Genomic DNA, 21086 nt, shown 5'->3' with positions numbered 1-21086 from the left:
AGCTTGGTGTTTGTTTTCAATTCCATCATTTAGTTTGAATTGAATCCTAGATGGGTAAGACACATTATACTAAAAGCAAGGGGTTAGAGAAAGGGAGCATTTGCTATAAGAGATCTTTTTTTTTTCATTTGCTTATTTAATAAAAATAAATTTAATGCCTGCTCTGTTCTATGCTCTGTAATAGTGGCTAGAGATGCAGTGTTACATTAGATAATACCCACAGATTCAATGTGAACAATAGTACAAGATCAAGGTTATAAATGCACATGGCTCTGGGTCCAGGAGTTCACTTCCAGGAGTTCAGTGCTAAACTTGCAATGCTGTTTTTTATGAAATGACTTTTTTGTGTGTGAAGTTCAATCATTGTAGTATTGTAGCTATTCACAAAAGATGGAAACAACCTAATAGTCCTTGGTTAAGTTATGACACATCCATAATGGAATCACTCTAGACAAGAACTCTTTCTACACTGCAATGAAATGATCTCATGGAGAATACACAGTTAAATGAGAAAAGGGTTCCACACAGATTACAGAACACCATACCATTTGTGTATAAAAGAGGAACTGTGGCCCAGCATTATAGGTTCACACCTGAAATTCTAGCTACTCAGGAAGCTGGGATCTGAAGATCACAGTTCAAAACTAGCCCTGGCAAGAAAGTGCATTAGTCTCTTATCACCAATTAACTACCAAAAAGAAAAAAGAAAAAAAAGCCAGAAATGGTGCTGCAGCTCAAGGTGGTAGAGCACTAGCCTTAAGCACAAAAGCTAAGGGATAATGCATGGGCCCTGAGTTCAAGCCCCAGCACACACACACACACACACACACGCACACACACACACACACACACACACACACACACACACACAGAGGTACTGTATATATTTGTATTGTTGGAAATACTACAAGAAGCATGTCTACAATCCCAGGACCAGGAAGCAGAGACAGGAGGATGGAGTATTCAGGGCATACTTGGGCTATGCAGTGAGTTGGAGGGCAGCCTAAGACCTTGTCTTAGAAAAAAAAAGAAAGAAAAAGAAAAAAGGTTTTTTTCCCCCACAGGAAAATAACATTGACTGATACCAGGGAGGCTGACTGGAGCAAAGACAAGACTTTATTCTCTAACTTCTGAATTTTTAGGTAGATGAGTGTATTACCTATTAAAAAAATAACTAAAATATTCAGGAAGGATCAGACTCAAAGAAAATGTCATAAAGAACTCTCAGTCTAGCCTGGCACCAGTGGCTCGTGCCTGTCATCCTAGCTACTCAGGAGGCTGAGATGTGTGCATCATGGTTTGAAGCCAAGTCCAGGCAAGCAAATCTGAGACATTCTCCAATTAACCAACAAAAAGAACTCCAGTCCCCAGCAAAAAATAAAAAAGTTAAGCAAGAGAGTGAGGTCCTGAGTTCAAGCGCTAGTATAGACACCAAAATAAAAAAAGGAACTCATAGGCCGTGTGCTGGTAGATCACACCTGTAATCCTAGGAGGCTGAGAATTGAGGATCACAGTTCAAAGCTAGCCTGGGCAGGAAAAATCTGTGCAACTTTTATCTCCAATAAACTACAAAAAAAAAAAAAAAAGTCAAAAGTGGAGCTGTGGCTCAAGAGATAGAGCACTAGCTAGCCTTGAGCAAAGAGAAGCTTAGGGACAGCACCCAGACCCTGAGTTCAAGCCAGGACCAGCATTTAAAAAAAAAAAAAAAAAGAAGAGGAAATGGTGCTGTGGCCCAAAGTGGTAGAGCACTAGCTTTGAGCTGAAGAGCTCAGGGGCAATACCTAGGCCCAGAGTTCAAGCCCCACAACTGACAAAAAAGAAAGAAAGAAAACCCTCACCCTCACAGTTTAGCAGGAAATAGAACAAAAACAATGATTACAATTCTGCATAATGCGCTGTGGCAGAGACTCATACAAGCTGCTAGGAGACCACCCGACAAGTCCCCTACTATCTGGAGGGTGAAGCATTAGGAAGATGTTTCAGAATATGGGGAAGCTAAACCACATGGTTATAGATGAGCAGAGTTAGCAAGACAGAGGAGAATGGTGACGGAAGGACATTTCTAACGAAGGGAACAGCATATTCTAAACACATAGAGATCTGAAAGAACACAGTGTAGTGTGAGAGGCCAGGAAACATACAGGGAACAGCCAGATCTGAGAGGGCTTCAGTTACTGAGCATCAGGCCCAGACACTTCCATTTCCTTCCTAATAAGGTAGGGGTCCTTTGAACACTCTTTAGCAGAGTAGCAGTGTTATCAAATGTGTGCTTTAGAAAGTTCACTCTGTAGAATGTATATAGAGAAGGAATTGAGATAGATGGGTTGAGAATTGACTGCAGTGATTGGGTGAGAATTAATGAGATTCCAACTAGGGCAGTAGCAGTGGGAATACAAGGAAGGGGACACACAGGAAAAGAAAGAACTTGAGGCCACTGGGACCTCAGGGGTGAAGAAGCAGAGAAGATGGAATGATGTAAGAATCATGTATTCCCCAAGATGAGTTATGTCAAAAGGAGGTTTGCAAGGGAAAGCAGTACGTTTAGTTGATTTCAGAAGCTTGTGGGAGATTCAAGAGGAATGGTTGGTTCAGTAATTGGTTGGACAGATAAATCTGGTGTTTAGAAGGGCCTGGGCTAGAACACAAATGTGGGAGCTGTTGATTCTGGTTGGTAGCAGATCAGAGCTGCAACAGAGGTAGAATATATAGAGATGAGGGGTGTGCCAAGGAATTTCCCACCACCCCTATTTAGAAGATTCCCAGAGGAGTCAGAGACCTGGGGGGAAGGGGGCAGCTAGAGTAGGGGATCTTGGAAGTCAACAAAACTGCCTTTGGAAATAGAATCTGGATCATCCAAAGTACTTCCCCACTCTAAAGCTTGTTTGACCAACAACGTAAATACAAGTATCCAGCTGAAACCAGGGGCAGATAACCAGCAGGCCTCAATCTCAAAGCTAGTTAATAGCAAAACTGAACTTTGAGCCCAAGTGCTGGGACACACTAAGACAAGGACCCTCTCCAGTATCTAGCTTCCTTGTGATTAAATAAGGAAGCTCCTCCTGGCTTTTGAGTTCTGCACATCAGCAGGTTCCATTACCTTGTCGAACAGGAAATCCCTACACAAAAAAGTGGAAATCCCACCTGTGCACTTTGGATCCTGTGGTCCTTTATGTTCTACTGTGTGTGTGTGTGTGTGTGTGTGTGTGTGTGTGTGTGTGTGTGTGTGTGTGTGTGTGTGTGTGTGTGTGTGTGTGTGTGTGTGTGTGTGTGTGTGTGTGTGTGTGTGTGTGTGTGTGTGTTCCAGTCCCAGGGCTTGGCTAGGCACTATCCCAGAGCTTCTGTGCTCAAGAATAGAGCTCTACCACTTGGAACCACAGCCCCATTTCTAGTTTTTTGGCAGATCATTTGAAAGAAAAGTCTGGCTTTGAATGGAGGTTCTCAGATCTCATCCCCTTGAGTAGCTAGGATTACAGGCATGAGCTACCACTGCCAGGCCTGCCTCTTCTCTGTCCCTCTTTGCTGTCTGAATTCTACCCAGCTTTCAAGCCCTCGCTGCAGTCCCTTCATAAGGCCTCCTGAAGATTCCAAGTTACTAACTATCTCTCTAGTCTAAATGACTCCAGCAAATACTGATTCAGGTGACCGCCAATGAGTCAGGCTCTTGTGTAATCCCTTCTCCTTGAAGGTGAGTGAAACCTGTGACTTGTTTGTAGGCAATAAACTGTGGCAAAGGAAATGATGTGTCAATCACTTCATTATGTTACAGACTCAGCTGTGAGATTCCCATGCTGGCCTTGAGGAAATTGCCATACTAAGAACTGTCTATGGAGATAGCCACATGGCAGCAAAACCACAGGGACCTCAGGGAGCTAAGAATGGCTCCCAGGGACAGCAAGAAGTTGGTGTCCTCAACTCTATACACCCTTAAGAAATTCTGCTAACAACTAGGTGAGCTTGGAAGAGGATTCTGAGCTTCACAAAGAATTAAGGCCCACACTTTGTACCTTGTGAAACCTGAGCCAGACACCAACTGTGAGATCATGATTGCATAGTTTTTAGTGTTTTGTTTAAACTTTTTTTTGAGGGGAGGGGGCTGAGTTTTGTTTTTGGGTTTTTTTGGTTGGGGGTATTTTTGTTTTGTTTTGTTTTCAGTATAGGAGTTTGAACGTTGTTTCATGCTTGCTAAAGAAGCATTCTACCCTAGACCATTTTTGTTTTTCTCAAGTCATTTTTTTTGTGGGTTATAGAGCTTGAACCCTGGGCTTGGGCACTGTCCCTGAGCAATTCAGCTCAAGGCAAATACTCTACCACTTGAGCCACAGTGTCACTTCCAGTTTTCTGGTGGTTAATTGGAGATAAGAGTCTCACAGACTTTCCTGCTCTGGCTGGCTTTGAACTGCTATGCTCAGATCTCAGTCTCCTGTGTAGCTAGGATTACAGACGTGAGCCACCAGCATCTGGCTTCAGATCATTATTTCAGATAAAGTCTTGCATTCTATTTCCCCAAGCAGGCCTATGCTTCCCTTGTAGCTGAGATTACAACTGTGACTCAACATGCCTGGCTTATATATTGAGATGGAGGTTCACTAAGTTTTCACTCAGGTTAGCATCAAACCTTAATCCTCCTACTGGATTTCAACCATACCCCAGGACTGGGTTTGAACTCAGAGCCTCATATTTACTGGGCTTGCTTGATCTATTAGTGCTCTACCTCTTGAGCCATGCCTCTAACCCTGCTTTTTGTTGGTTATTTGAGAGACAGAGTAGACTTTTCTGACTGGCTAGCTTTGAATCATGGTCCTCTGGATCTCTGCTTCCTGAGAAGTTAGGATTACAGGTATGAACCACTGGTACCTAGCACAGAAGCATTTATTTATATCAGCTTATTTTGCAACTATGTTAGTTTTCTGTCAATATTCTGTTGAATTCTATTCTATTGAATTCTGTTCTATTTCCTGTTCTTGTAGTGTTTCAAAGTCATTTATCTGGTTATCCTCAAACCACGTATTTGTCTTCTACTTTGCCACATACTACCTCTTTGAGATTGTCTGGGTTTCCTGTTGGAGACAAAAGTTCTCTGGCTTTTATAACCACCCTGGCTTGCCTTATTTCCACACCATATCTCATGCTTGATGTGCACGCACTCTAGCACTTGAGTCATGCCCCTGGCCCTTTTCTTTAGGTTGTTTTTCAGGAACAGTCTCACTTTTACTGGGGCCAGCCTAGAGCCATGATCCTTCCTACTCCCAGCCCTAAAATGTCATTTTCACTATCTTCTTTGCTTTAACTCCCTAGGCAATTGTCATTATTAGTTATATCCTCCATTTTTTTCCATTATCTTCCCTTTCCTTTTTGTTTTGTGCTAATACTGGGGCTTGAACTCATGGCCTAGGCGCTGTTCCTGAGCTTTTATTTGCTGGAGGCTAGAACGCTACCACTTGAGATCTCAGCCTTGTGAGTAGCTAGGATTGCAGGCATGAGCCACCAGCTCCTGGCTTCTCTCCTACTTTTTAAAAAATTGAAATGATTTTATTGCTTGAGTGTTCAGGCTTTAGATAGGCTAAAATAATATTTCTGTGAGTAACAAAGTGGATTCAAAATTCTCATAATTCTACACATTACAGAAATACCCTTTAACCTACACATTAGCTTGTTAAAAGAATTAGATACTAGCCGGGCACCGGTGGCTCACGCCTGTAATCCTAGCTACTCAGGAGGCTGAGATCTGAGGATCACAGTTCAAAGCCAGCCAGGGCAGGAAAGTCTGTGAGACTCTTATCTCCAATTAACCACCAGAAAACCAGAAGTGGCGCTGTGGCTCAAGCGGTAGAGCAATCGCCTTGAGCTGAAGAGCGCGAGGACAGTGCCCAGGCCCAGAGTTCAAGCCCCACAATGAACAAAAAAAAAAAAAAAGAATTGGATACTAATAAAGTAGATTGTACAGCCAAATATCATCCTGTGGATCTCATTAACATAGATTTTTCTCTTTTTTTGCCTGTCACAAATGTACTGTGCAACACTGTGTGAGTCACTCAGGATCACATTGATTTGTGAGGGGGAGTCAGGCCCTTCTTGGTGAGTTTGTAAATCTGCTTCTTCATGTCTTCAGAACTTCAGCTAGGTAGAAGCACAGCTGGGTGGGACAGGCCCTTCCCTGGAGCCTGGAGCCTGCAAACCACCAATGACGGCGGTGATCTGGCAGCAAAGAGCCCTCCCTTTTTGAATGCTTATTTTAGTTAGTTTATTTGTTTATTTATTTATCTATTTATTGCCAGTCCTAGGGCTCAAATTCAGAGTCCAGACACTATCCCTGAGCTTCTTTTGCTCAAGGCTAGCACTCTACCACTTGAGCCACAGCGCCACTTCGGCTTTTTCTGTGTATGTGGTACTGAGGGAACAAACCCAGGGCTTTGTGCATGCTACACAAGCACTCTACTACTAAGCCACATTGCCAACCCCCCTTTTTTATTTTTTATTTTATTTTATTTTTTTTGGGTCCGGTTATGGGCCTGAATTCTGGGCCTGGGTGCTCAAGGCTAGCACTCTACCACTTGAGCCACAGCGCCACTTCCGGCTTCTTTTTCTTTTTGCTTATGTGGTGCTGAGGAATCGAACCCAGGGCCTCAGGCATGCAAGGCAAGCACTCTACCACTGAGCCACCTTCCCAGCCCCCCTTTTTAAATTTTTTTTTTAATTCAAACTCAACTTTCCAGAGGTCCTTTTCTGTCTCCAAGAGTCAACAAAATATAATAGATCAGGAGACTTTATAACAAGAATATTGACAAGGTGTCTACTTTGTTAACATCATCCAGTGGAATATGGTATGAGATTTTGTGTGTGTGTGTGTGTGTGTGTGTGTGTGTGTGTGTGTGCGCGTGCGCACGTGCTACTCCTGAGGCTTGAACTCAGGGCCTGGGTGCTGTCCTTGAGCTTTTTTGCTTAAAGCTAGCACTCTACTGTAGCTTGAGCCACACTTCTACCTCTAGCTTATTTAGTGGTTTATTAGAGATGAGAGTCTGAATGACTTTCCTGCCCAGGCTGGCTTCAAACCACAATCCTCAGATCTCAGCCTCCTGAGTAGCTAGAATTACAGGTCTGAGCCACCAGCCCCTGGCTAGGTTTTTGTTTAGTTTTAATCTTTAACATGTCATTTAGGGGCTGGGAATGTGGCTTAGTGGTAGAGTGCTTGCCTAGCATGCATGAAGCCCTGGGTTTGATTCCTTAGTATCACATATACAGGAATAGCCAGAAGTGGTGCTGTGGCTCAAGTGATAGAGTGCTAGCCTTGAACAAAAGAAGCTCAGAGACAGTGCCTAAGCCCTGAGTTCAGGCCCCCAGGACTGGCAAAAACAAAACAAAAAAACAAAACATCATTTAGGATTTTATGGACGTAAAGATAAAAATTCAAAAGTGGTTTTAATAAGAAGAAAATTTATTATTTTACATAAGTAGCAAGACTATAGAGGTGACTATGTGGGGGGGGGAGTGTCCCCAGAGTCAGTTGACTGAGCAGCCATATATACAAAGATCCAGATTCCTTCCATCTCTCACCTTTACACCATAGCATCTGAATTATTGAATTAACTTTTCTTATGGTGGCAAAATGATTGCTATACCTAGCATTTTCCAATACACATAGCCACTGGGAAGTAGAAAAGTAGAAAATAGGCAGTTTGCTGGGCTCTGGTGGCTCAGGCCTGTAATCCTAGCTATTCAAGAGGCTGAGATCTACAAGCAAGCCTGGGCAGGAAAGTCTATGAGACTCCTATCTCAAATTAACCACCAGAAAACTAAATGGTGCTGTAGATCACAGTGGTAGAGTGCTAGCCTTGGGCAGAAAAGCTCAGGAACAGGTCCAGGTCCTGAGTTAAAGCCCTACAACTGACCAAAAAAAAAGAAAACAGGAAGTTTCCTTTTGTGCCTGTTGTACAAGAATGCACACAGTAGCAGCCTTGTATCAACTTTCCCTCATGTCTCATGGGCTAAAAATATGTCATATGTTAATACACTAAACCATTGATAACAGAACCAAAAGTGATCATGATTAACTTAGACTTATCATGACTTGTTCCTGGGGTTAGGAGTAGACCTGTGTGTGTACAGCTTGCCAGTGAACACCAGAACAAGACTGGGCCTCTATCCAAAGAAGTATAAGAGGCAAGGAAGCACAGACAAGCTGGATTTGGACAAGCAGCCAGTTGTACCCAATGCATTTCTCTTCAACTGATTTCTCCCACTCTAAGCTACACACGATGATGCCTGCTTATCTATATATGGAGATATTTCAAGAATTAAGATTTTGCCAGGCGCTGGTGGCTCATGCCTATAATCTTAGCTACTCAGCAGGCTGAGATCTGAGGATCCAGGTTCAAAGCCAGCCCAGGCAGGAAAGTCCATGAGACTCTTATCTCCAATTAGCTACCAGAAAACCAGAAGTGGTGCTGTGGCTCAAGGGATAGAGAGCTTGCCTTGAGCTGAAGAGCTGAGGAACAATGCCCAGGCCCAGAGTTCAAGCCCCACCACTGACAAAAAAAAGAAGAAAAAAAAGAAAAAGAATTTAAGATCTTAGCTAGGTTCTAGAGGCTCAGCCCTATAATCCTAACTACTCAGGAGGCTGAGATCTGAGGATTACGATTCAAAGCCAGCCTGGACAGGAAAGTCCAAGAAACTCTTATCTCCAATTAACCACCAAAAAGCCAGAAATGGCTCAAGTGGTAGAGCACTAACTTTGGAACAGTGCTCAGGCCCTGAGTTCAAGCCCAGGACCAGTGCAAAAAACAAAAGCAAAAACAAAATGTGTGTATGTGTTAGAGAGAGGAGGAGGAGGAGGAGGAGGAGGAGGAGGAGGAGGAGGAAAGAGAGAGAGAGAGAGAGACAGAGAGAGAGTTAACATTTTTTTTTGGTCGGTTATGAGGCTTGAACTCTGAGCCTGGGTGCTGTCCCTCAGCTCTTCACTCTACCACTCAAGCCACAGAGCCACTTCTGGTTTTCTGGTGGTTTATTGAAGATAAGAATCTCACGGATGCCCTGCAGCAGATGAGTGGATCAACCAAATATGGTGTATATACACAATGGAATTTTACTCATCCATTACAAAGAATAAGATAATGTCATTTGCAGGGAAATGGATGGACCTAGAACAAATCATGTTAAGTGTGGTAAACCAAGCTCAGAGAGACAAATGGCGCATGTTTTTCTCTCATATGTAGAAGTGAGATCTAAAATATAACTGGACATGATGACCTGCACAGGACTGTAAGCATTCACACACAGACCAAAGAAGGATACCCTTAGGGGAGGAACACAAAGGTGTAAGGTCTCAGAACATTTAAAATACTATTTATGGAAACAAACTCCAGAAAATAGAAATGTGGGGTTTCTGGTTGTTACTGTTGGTGGTGGTCATAAGTGATGTTTGTTTTTTTAATTTTGGGGGAGGGAAAGGGCATGTACAAAAAAGGAGGGAGGAAGGGAGAACAAATGCAATCATGCTATTCATTATACACTATGTGGAAAATGACCTATGTAATTTGTGGGCAGGAATGGGAGGGAGACACTGTGGGAATGTAAAGGAAGGGGTAGGGGCTGGGAAGGTGGCTCACTGGTAGAGCGCTTGCCTTGCATGCCTGAGGCCCTGGGTTCGATTCCTTAGCACCACATAAGCAAAAAGAAAAAAGCCGGAAGTGGCGCTGTGGCTCAAGTGGTAGAGCCTTGAGCTGAAGAGCTGAGGGACAGCGCCCAGGCCCAGAGTTCAGGCCCCACGACCAGACCCCCAAATAAAAAACCAAACCCGTCTTCATTGTATTTGATGTTGATATAATTTGGGGAGGGGGAAGGGAAAAAACAAATTGTTTAAATAGGGATACAGATTGACCCATTGCAACAATGAAATGTACAAGACGCTATGTCGAAAAAAACGATCTTTACAATTTAGGCGGTGGTGGGAGTGGGGGGGTGTAGTTGAGGTGGTGGGAGGGGCGGGATAGTAGGGGGAAAACAAAGGAGGAGGCAACAATACTGGATAAGAAATGTACTCATTACCTTGCTCATGTAACTGTAACTCCTCTGTACAGTATTTTCACAATAAAAACCTTATTTAAAAAAATCAGTAAGGGGCTGGGAAGGTGGCTCAGTGGTAGAGCGCTTGCCTTGCATGCCTGAGGCCCTGGGTTCGATTCCTCAGCACCACATAAGAAAAAAGCCAGAAGTGGCACTGTGGCTCAAGTGGTAGCGCGCTAGCCTTGAGCTGAAGAGCTGAGGGACAGCGCCCAGGCCCAGAGTTCAGGCCCCATGACTGGACCCAAAAAAAAAAAAAAAAATCAGTAAGGGGGCTGGGAAGATGGCTCAGTGGTAGAGTGCTTGCCTTGCATGCTCAAGGCCCTGGGTTCGATTCCTCAGCACCACATAAGCAAAAAGAAAAAGGCCGGAAGTGGTGCTGTGGCTCAAGTGGTAGAGCGCTAGCCTTGAGCTGAAGAGCTGAGGGACAGCGCCCAGGCCCAGAGTTCAGGCCCCACGACCAGACCCCCCCCCAAAAAAATCAGTAAGGCAATGCTACAATATGGAGGAATAAAGAAAGAATCCATAAAAAGACAAATAATGCATAATTATTATGTGTGTATATGTATGTACTGAGGCTTGAACTCAGGGTCTGGGTACTGTTCCTGTTTGTTTATGCCGTTCTTTTTTTTTTTTTTTTGGGTCATGGGACCTGAACTCTGGGCCTGGGCGCTGTCCCTGATCTCTTCAGGTCAAGGCTAGCACTCTACCACTTGAGCGACAGCGCCACTTCTGGTTTTCTGAGTGGTTTACTGGAGATAAGAGTCTCAGGGACTTTCTTGCTTGGGCTGGCTTTGAACCACGATCCTCAGCTGAGTAGTTAGGATTACAGGCGTGAGCCACTCGCCCCCGGCAGCTAGTTGTTCTTATATCCACACCAAGAGCTTTTGGGACAGTGGAGGCAGAGGAAAACTAGGAGCGAGACACAAGTACAAAGTCTTCAGGTTTCGTAGCTCTCTCATAGTCTATTCACTGACAACTGGTATGCATGAACTTCACAGCTGTGAGAAGCCAGGCTGAGCCATGGCAGCGTCTATCTACCTCCAATACCCATTCATGCAGGGCCAGGTCATTCTATCTGAACCTACCGAAGCCCCAACCTACACCCAATGCCCAGAGCTGGCCAAGAGGACTATCCACTTCTATTCCATAAGCTTAGACTCAGAGGCCATATATTCATACTGAACAGGCTCACTCCAGATAATGTTTCTGAAAAATATCATAGTTATAAAACCCTTCAACACAGAGCACCACTATCTTAAAACTCATGTCCTACAACTTGGTCATATTGTCAGAAAATTTCTCCTTATATGTCGTCTTCTATAACTAAAATACATTCTAAACAGTTTCCATCAAGTTTTGTGTTTTGAGACAGGGTTTTGGTTTTGAGACAGGGTTTCACTAGGTAGCCAGCCTCAAATTTGTGATCCTCCCACCTCAACCTCCTAAGAGCTAGGATTAAGAGTCTATGACACCTAGCAATCTGCTATTAATTATGAATAATGTCTGTCCTCCTCCATATAAATATTAAATATGCACACATAGCTCTTTACATTTAGATCTCAATGCCAGGCAAGTGCCCCAAGGCTCTCTCCAGGAAAGACTACCTTTTCTTCCGATATCCTGGTCAGCCACCTGCCAAAACATCTAACTGGTGACAGAAAAAGAGAATTCGATTCTGTTCTTCCAGCACTGATAAAGTACCTACAATCTACCAGGCATGGAGATAATTAACGCTTGTCCTTTAGGAATTCTCAGGTCTGAGGGGAGAGGCAGACATGAAAACAAACACATACTAGACAGTGTGATGTTTCATCCCAGGCCCTGTGGGAGTTCTGAAAGGGATGATGAACGCTGCCTTGGGATTCTCAGGGAGACAGGGGAGGCTGACACCAAACCGGTGGCATCTTCGCCAGGTTTAGAAGGATAACTAAAACTGTCACAAAAGGCCAAGGCAAGATAAAGAAATCCAGGCAGGAGGACCCACATATGGAAAGGCAGTGAGATGATCAAGGACACTGTATAGCTCCAAAGCAAGCAGCAAAACCGCAGAGGACCAGAAAGGAGGCTGAGTAAAGCAAATGACAGTGTAATCCCAACCATCCTCCCCCTGTGCACTGGGAGAAGAGGGCTAACAATGAATGGCAGCCAGAGCTCTGCAGCTGCTGGGTAAGCAGCCTTATCTGTCTATGGGGGGCAAGGGAGGGGGGAATCACATTCTTCTGTCTCTTCTGTGGGCGCTGCTGGTATTCTGCAAGGTTATAATCTAATGGAAGCTGTCAAAGGATCCAATCCTTATACATTTGAAAAGGCCATAGAACAGATCAACTGAACCTGCAGGCAGCTGGGATCATCTAAAATGTGATTACTGCTGACTGGAATTCAGAAGAACCTGGGATTTGGAAGAAGAGGGAACTGGGACTCAGAGAAGTAAAGGGACCATCCAAACTCACACAGCAGAATAAGATAGGATAGCATCCATCCCTCCCAACCACCCTGGTTGCACTTCTTCTTATGAAGTTCGTGTTTACTGTTCTTTATCCAGTGGACACATGTTAATTCTGTTTATTTTATCCTCTCCAGAAAAAGGAAGGAAGGAAGGAAGTAGGGAAGAAAGCAAGAAATGAAGGAGAAAAAAGGAAGAAAATAAGGAAAGAAAGAGAAAGAAAAAGAAAATATGACCTTGGCAGAACATTCTGGAAACGCTGAAAACTTTCAAAACCAACTCTTTCCTGAGTAAGGGCTTATTAAACATGAGCAAAATGAACTGACGCTTCTCAAATAACTCTAGGAAAAGCTGATCAAACATAACAACCTTATAAAATGAGTTTTTACAAAATCATCTTTCAGACTTTTAAAACTTTTACCAGCCTATAAAATGCTCCCAGACCTCTGCCTCAGATAATAGGAGCTGTGGGCAACCAAAACTAGGGCAGGGGATACATTTTCAATTTTCCATAAAATATTTACCTTCCCAGAATCCAATTTCATTTTAGGGCTGGCCTTTACCTTTCTGGTTTCAGACCTAATTTGCAAAACGACTCCCTCATCACATCCTAATCTGGCTGGCTGTCCTTTGCTAAAAATCGAAACCCCAGAGACCCACACGAGGTCTGAATAAACAGCTGCCTGGTTTTCCTATGGGGCCTATAACAGCCACCTGTCCAGGTGCTCAAGGACCTGCCGCCCTCTAGTGGTTGCAATCTGGGCGTGCAGTAGGATCTCCACTTGTATATATATATATACATTTTTTTTTCAGGCTCATAGGTTGACTAAATGAGCTCAGAAAGCAATCTTTCCCCACAAGACTCAATAAAATTTTAGAACTTAAAGAGACTTTAGTCCAACTCTGCCCACATACCCTTAGAGATAAAAAGACAAACATGCTTAAGGATCAGAGAGATTTAGGTCTTTCAGCTTAGGACACATAACAGAGAAGTAGCCAGGAATGGAGCCCCCATCCTCATGAGAAAATAGAGGAGGAGATATGAAACTTAGAAAGATGCAATGATGTCTAATCATTATAGACTTGGGGGCTGGAGGGATGTAGATCTGTGGTAGACTGACTAGCATATGTGAGGTCCTGGGTTCAAACTGCAGCACTGCAAAAAGCAAAACAGAACAATGAAAAACAAATTGTAAATTCCTAAGAGTCTTGTGAGCTAAGTGGAGCCCAAGGATCTGACTGAATACCAACTTTCTCTCCATCATTTAATACCTCTGCCTACCATATTCTACTCTACAGGAAGGTAAGGGACAGGGGTACAGATGTTTTTCTCTGGCATTTTTGAACACTTTCCTTAGGACACAGCACTCTATTGCACCTCTAGACTCTTGTCCAAACTTCATCCACCATCCATACCTTCAAGCCCCAGTGTCCCAAGAGTCTATTGGATTTGTAGTTGTTGGGGGCTTGAACTCTGGGCCTGGGCGGTGTCCCTCAGCTTTTTGGCTCGAGGCTAGTGTTCTACCACTTGAGCCACAGCACCACTTTTGGTTTTCTGATGTTTAATAGGAGATAAGAATCTCATGCACGGGCTGGGAAGGTAGCTCAGTGGTAGAGTGCTTGCCTTGCATGCCTGAGGCCCTGGGTTCGATTCCTCAGTACCATATAAGCAAAAAGAAAAAAAGCTGGAAGTGGTGCTGTGGCTCAAGTGGTAGAGCGCTAGCCTTGAGCTGAAGAGCTGAGGGACAGCACCCAGGCCCAGAGTTCAGGCCCCATGACCGGACCCAAAAAAAAAAAAAGAATCTCATGCACTTTCCTACCCATGCTGGCTTTGAGCCACAATCTTCAGATCTCAGCCTCCTGAGTAGTTAGGATTACAGGCGTGAGCCACCAGCACCCAGCTTGGATATTTTCTTTTAGCATTGAAAGTGTATGGTTGTGTTTGCCTCTCAGCATACAAACATCTGGTGTCACTTGACTGGCAGCGACCGGAAATTAAGGCCTCCATCTTTTTCTCAATATAGCCTCAAAGCCTAACCTATACTTCTGACATATTAAATGTTCAGAAGTATTAATAATAATGAACATAGTGTCTGTCTGCTGTGTACCACACATGCTACATATGATTCCTGTATAAGGCTTTTGGAGAGATTACTGCTAAAGCGACTGCTGCTAAAACATAGTGGTATACACAAGAGCTCTGGGATCAGATTCCTGTGACCTAGAGTTTGTTGTATATGTCCTACAATTGCATCTTGGACAAGGCATTTGTTCTGTGTTGCAATTCCTGGGCTGTCAAGTAGGAATAAAATGACAGTGCCTGGCTCACTGTAAGCACTCAGTAAATGTTCTTATGAAGTGGGGATTATAGTCTTTGATGTATAGACAGAGAAATTAAACCCTAGAGACTTTAAATGACTTTTCCAAGTAGTATGGCCAGTAAAGGTGAGAATTTTAAGATTATAAACAAAGGCTGGTAATATGGCTTAGTGGTAGAGTGCTTGCCTAGCATACATGAAGCCCTGGGTTCAATTCCTCAGTGCCACATAAACAGAAAAAAAAAAAAAACCAGAAGTGGCACTGTGGCTCAAGTGGTAGAGTGCTAACCTTGAGCAAAAGAAGCTCAAAGACAGTGCCCAGGCCCTGAGTTCAAGTTCCAGGACTGGCACAAAAGAAAAAAATTATAAAGCCAGCCACTGGTGATTCAACTTGTAATACTAGCTACTCAGGAGGCTGAGATATGAGGATCATAGTTCAAAGCCAGCCCAGGCATGAAAGTCTGTGAGACTCTTATCTCCAACAAGCCGTCAGAAAACTGGAAGTGGTGCTGTGGCTCAAGTGGTAGAACACTCGCCTTGAGCTAAAGAGCTGAGGGACAGTGCTCAGGCCTAGAGTTCAAGCCCCATGACTGACAAAAAATAATAATATATATATATATACACACACACACACACACACACAAGATCCAAAGCTCATGCCAATCTGTGTGTGTGTACGCATGCACACATTATGTGCATGTGCACATACATGCTTCAGTACTAGGGGCTGAACTCAGGGCCTCAAGCTCTAGTTTAGCTTTTTCCCCTAAAGGCTGGCAGTCTACCATCTGAAACACACCAGTACTTCTGGAATTTTACTAGTTAATTGGAGATAAGTCTGTTGGATATGTCTGCCCTCTACCCAGGCTGACTTCAAACTGATCCTCAAAGCTCAGCCTCCTGAGTAGCTAGGATTACAAGTTCTGGACTCATACTAACTCTTTAAGTGCTATGCTACACGATTCCACGGCTGTTGAAAGATCAAATACAAAGACATTGAATGAATGTGATGTTTTATTGCTGATGGTAATGCCAGATGTTGGCATGACTCATGAGGAGGACATTGGTACTGAGGATCTGCCTCTTCCTTATTCTCAAAGACCAATTTAGACGAGAGAAGATAGAAAAAAAAATCCTCAAGCAAAGAAGGAAATGCTGCCTTCAGCACAGAGAATTCAGGTTTCTTCTAAATCAAGGAGCACTTATTGTGCAGCTTATACTTTGAGGTAGTGCTTGAGCTGGGTACTGTGTAGATTAGAGATCTCTCTGCTCTTTAACCATGAGACTCTTATTTCCAATAAACCACCAGAATCAGAAAGTCCTCCCATTAGTTCTTTCTTGTTGTTGCTGCTGTTGCTCAAGGGCCTAGAAGCTGTCCCTGAGCTTTTTTGCTCAAAATAAGCACTCTACCATTTTGAGCCACAACTCCACTTCCGGCTTTTTTGGTGTTTAATTGGAGATAAGAGTTTCAAGGATTTTCCTGCTCCAGCTGCTTCAAACTGACTTTCAGATCTGTTTCCTGAGTAACTAGGATTTCAGGAGTAAGCTACCAGCACCTGGCTCTATCAGTTCTTTCCAAATGACTTTTCCTAGCAGTCCTTCCTGACTGAAACCTTTATTCCAGTTCAGCTCATTCCTTGAGGTACCCTAATACCTTGCCATCAACCTTTATATTTTTAACCCTGATATCTACCTCTTTGGGATCAGCCTTTTTTTTTTTTTTTCCTGGTCCTGGGGTTTGAACTCAGGGTCTGGGTGCTGACCCTGAGCCTCTTTGTGCTCAAAGCTAGTGCACCTGAGCTACAGTGCCATTTCTAGCTTTTTCTGAGTAGTTTATTGGACATAAGAGTCTCACGGACGGGGCTGGGAAGGTGGCTCAGTGGTAGAGCGCTTGCCTTGCATGCATGAGGCCCTGGGTTCGATTCCCCAGCACCACATAAGCAAAAAAGGAAAAAAGCCGGAAGTGGTGCTGTGGCTCAAGTGGTAGAGCACTAGCCTTGAGCTGAAGAGCTGAGGGACAGCGCCCAGGCCCAGAGTTCAGGCCCACAACTGGACCCAAAAAAAAAGTCTCACGGACTTTCCTGCCTGCCCAGTTTGGCTTTGAACCACAATCTTCAGGTCTCAGCTCCTGAATAGCAAGGATTACAAGCGTGACCACTGGTGCCTGGCTAGGATCAGCCTTCTTATTCTATCATGTCATTCCTATAATTGGTTCATCCCAATTTCCATCCAACTAACATTTATTGAGCATCTACTGTATGTAAGGCACCACTCTACTAGGTACCTGAGTCTCAGTTGTGGTTCTTTGTTGTTGTTGTTGTTTGCCAATCCTGGGGCTTGAACTCAGGGCCTGGGCACTGTCCCTGAGCTTCTTTTTGTTCAAGGCTAGCACTCTACCACTTGAGCCTCAGTGCTACTTCTAGCTTTTTCTGTTTACATGGTACTGAGGAATTGAACCCAGGGCTGCATGTATGCTAGGCAAGCACTCTACCACTAAGCCACATTCCCAGCCCTGAGACTCAGTTTTGAACAAGACAGGTAAGGAAGCTGTATGCTGATGGCTCAGGCCTATAATCCTAGCCTCTCAGAGGCTATGATCTAAGGATTGCAGTTCAAAGCTAGCTCGAGACGGGAAATCAGAAGTGGTGCTGTGGCTCAAGTGGTAGAGCACTCATCTTGAGCTGAAGAGCTCAGGGACAGCACCCAGGCTCAGCATTCAAGCCCAAAGACCAACAAAACAAAACAAAACAAAACAAAAACAAAACAGAAGTGGCACTGTGGCTCCAAGTGGTAGAGTACTACTAGCCTTGAACAAAAAGAGCTTAGGGACAGTGCCCAAGCCCTGAGGTCAATCCCCATAACTGACAAACAAAGATAGGTAAGGAAGAACCGTGTCTCCCTAGACCTCATATGATAGTAAAAGCAAAACAGTGGAGCCTTGTTGCTTTCAAGATTAAAGACCAGACCCTCCTCAGGGAAGGCCCACCATCACCCCCCCCCCCCCACTACCTTTCCCAGAGGATCCCTCCAGCAGGGCTCCTAACTCCCACATGTCACATTGACTTTAACCTTCAGCTTTCGCTCTGCACTTTCTCCTGGGATCCACCCACTCCTGGGTTCCAGGGCTTTGTTCTGGCTCCACCAATTCCATTGTCATTCACCTGTTCTACAGGTGGTTTTTTCCCCTGGCTGTATTTTTTTTAAACTGCAGAATAGCTCCAGTTGTTTTACATTTTATCATCTTGACCTCCTGCCTCTAAAGTACACGGCTCAGTATTGTGCAATTTAAAGGGTTTTTTCCCCTTCTTCCTCTACCCCTTTTTTCACCTAACAACATCTGTAAAGCACTTCACAAAACAGCTTCATCTATATCATCTTCTCCAAGCTAGACCGTGCCCCTCTATCAATTTCCAATAAATATTTGATAGGTCAAAAGGGGAAGAAGGCATTACAGGTAAAAGAACGAACACCAGCAAATGATCTGCGCATGTGCAGAGGCAGGGGGTGGGGTAAAGACAGGATGAGGACTTCCATGCAAGCACAAGGAGAACAAACACTAGACATTTTGGACAAAGTTAACAAAAACAAAAAACAAAAAACAAAGACAAAATCCACTCCAGTCATATGTTTAGTATATTCGAGTCTATTCATCTCTGGCCCTTCTAGAAACTTTTGTTTTTTAGCTGTAATAAGTCACCATAAAGTTCTGTGTCCTACTTTTGATCACTTAACATTCAGAGCACTCTTCCCTAGTGCAGCATAGTCTTCATAACCCGCATTTGTGGTGGATGCATAATATCCCAGAGTGGTTGTGTTCTAATTTGCTTGCCCATTGCTCTACTGTTGGACACATGTTGTTTCTCAGTTTCTATTATTACAAGCACCAGGACAAACCTGTTGTGCAGAGAGAAGTGGAAAGAAATTGGAGCTTTGGCAAGACCTTCAGTTGCTTGATGCGACTCACCTGATCCTCCAGTGACTCTAGACTTTTCTTTTGCCTTGGCCAGCAGCAGTGGCCCTGTATTGCTTCAGCCAATCAGTTAAATTAACCCACTAACACAAGACAGATTTCCCAAAGGCTGGACTAGACTTGTCCTGTTCACTGTTACAACCCCACTGGATGCCTCACATGCCCTTCCCTGGGAGAAGACACTTAATAACTATGTGCAGGGGGAAAAAAATGACCTCTCTCTTCTAACTATTCTCTTATTCTGACCACTGATTTAGCAAGATCTTACATTTTCTATTGATTGGTTTTGAGCTCATCCATTAATGTTGCCTCTTCAGCAGAATCGCCACTGGTAATTCCTCATTCCTTCATGAAAACTCAAGCTCACATTTTCATGAGTTAAAATATTTCCCTTCATGGGGCTGGGAAGGTGGCTCAGTGGTAGAGCGCTTGCCTTGCATGCCAGTGGCCCTGGGTTCGATTCCTCAGCACCACATAAGCAAAAAGAAAAAAGCCGGAAGTGGCACTGTGGCTCAAGTGGTAGAGCGCTAGCCTTGAGCTGAAGAGCTGAGGGACAGCGCTCAGGCCCAGAGTTCAGGCCCCATGACCGGACCCAAAAAAAAAATTTTTTTATTTAGTTATACTGTTTAGAGTACTCCCCAACTTGAATACATAATAATTTTAACATCTAGTAATTATATGTACATTGTACCTCTGCATAGGGTTTAATATGCTGTTTCAACACAGTATCAATTGTGTACAATGTGTAACAATCAAATCAGGGTTATTGGCATATCTTTTTTCCTATTTTTTTTGTACTGGAGATGAACTCAGGGTCTTGTGCATGCTAGGCAAGCTGTGAAACATTAAGGCAGCAACAAACGATATAACTGAAATAGAGAGAGGAGCCTGGCCTAATGGCTCATGCTTATAATCCTAGCTACTCAGAGGCTATGATCTAAGGATTGCAGTTCAAAGCTAGCTCAAGAAGGAAAGTCCATGAGATCCTTCTATCCAGTGATCTACCAAAAAGCCAAAAGTATAGCTGTGGCTTAAGTGGTCGAGCACTAGCCTTGAACAAAAAGCTCTGGAACATCATACAAGTCCTGAGTTCAAGCCCCAGTACCAGCACACAAGAAAGAGAGAGAGAGAGAGAGAGAGAGAGAGAGAGAGAGAGAGAGAAAGGCAAGAAGGAAGGAAGGAAGGAAGTCACAGCCTGTTGAAAACAACTAATCTGAAGGGCTTTGAGAGACTATAAAACAGGAAAGGAGAGGGTTACAGTGCAGACAGGACTCAGATCTCCTGGAACTTGAGATTACAATATAGCCCAGGAGAAGTCTGTTTTATTTATTTATTTATTTTTGGGTCCGGTCGTGGGGCCTGAACTCTGGGCCTGGGCGCTGTCCCTCAGCTCTTCAGCTCAAGGCTACCGCTCTACCACTTGAACCACATCACTACTTCTGGCTTTTTTCTTTTTGCTTATTTGGTGCTGAGGAATCGAACCCAGGGCCTCGTGAATGCAAGGCAAGCACTCTACCACTGAGCCACCTTCCCAGCCCTGAGAAGTCTGTTTTATACATTAGTGCTTTTCAAAAAATTTTCCCCAGATGGCCTGGGAAGGTGGCTCAGGCCCCATGACTAGACCCAAAAAAAAAAAATTTCCCCAGGAAAAAATATTTTTTCCATACCAGTTCAATATTAACATATTGAAAGATTCACAGCAGAGTCACAAACTTCTGCAGACCTAGGCAGGCCTGGGCCTGGTCCCTAATGAGGTGGAAGGCAAGTATGTGATCAGCACTGAACTGATAGATTAAGTCATAAGGATTAACGATTTCCTTTTTCTCAGCTGCGTGAGGTCCTGGGGTCTAAGACTTGGTGGCCAACACCCTGACAGGAAGTTAATTATCTTGCTACTATCTACACTCAATCCCACATCCCTGAAGACTCCGCGGAAGAACAAATCCAGCCCAAAAGCCACACATTTTATTTCAAAGTTGGTCTCAGTGCCAAGACTCAGAGCATGACTGAATTGAGAAAGTTCTCATGTTTTGTTTTTTTCCCCCAAAATATTTCTTTATTGAGATTAGGTGACTACCTAAATTTCACAATACTGTGGCGTAGTTATACTTAGCTAAAGTCACAAACACCTGAAAGTACTCATTTAAGAAATGATTTTTTTTTTAATTCTCTGAGCCTGGATAAAGATTTTCCTTGGGAAAGAGGGGCTACAGAATATTTAGGTCTCCAAATTTTAGTTTCAAGACCATGATGCTTAGAACTGGGACAGGAAAGATAGGAAATAATTACAGCTTGC

This window comes from Dipodomys merriami, unplaced genomic scaffold (genome assembly GCF_024711535.1).
Source record: "Dipodomys merriami isolate MVZ:Mamm:240054 unplaced genomic scaffold, mDipMer1.0.p SCAF_92, whole genome shotgun sequence".
Taxonomy (NCBI): Eukaryota; Metazoa; Chordata; class Mammalia; order Rodentia; family Heteromyidae; genus Dipodomys; species Dipodomys merriami.
Note: the sequence above shows the minus strand (reverse complement) of the source record.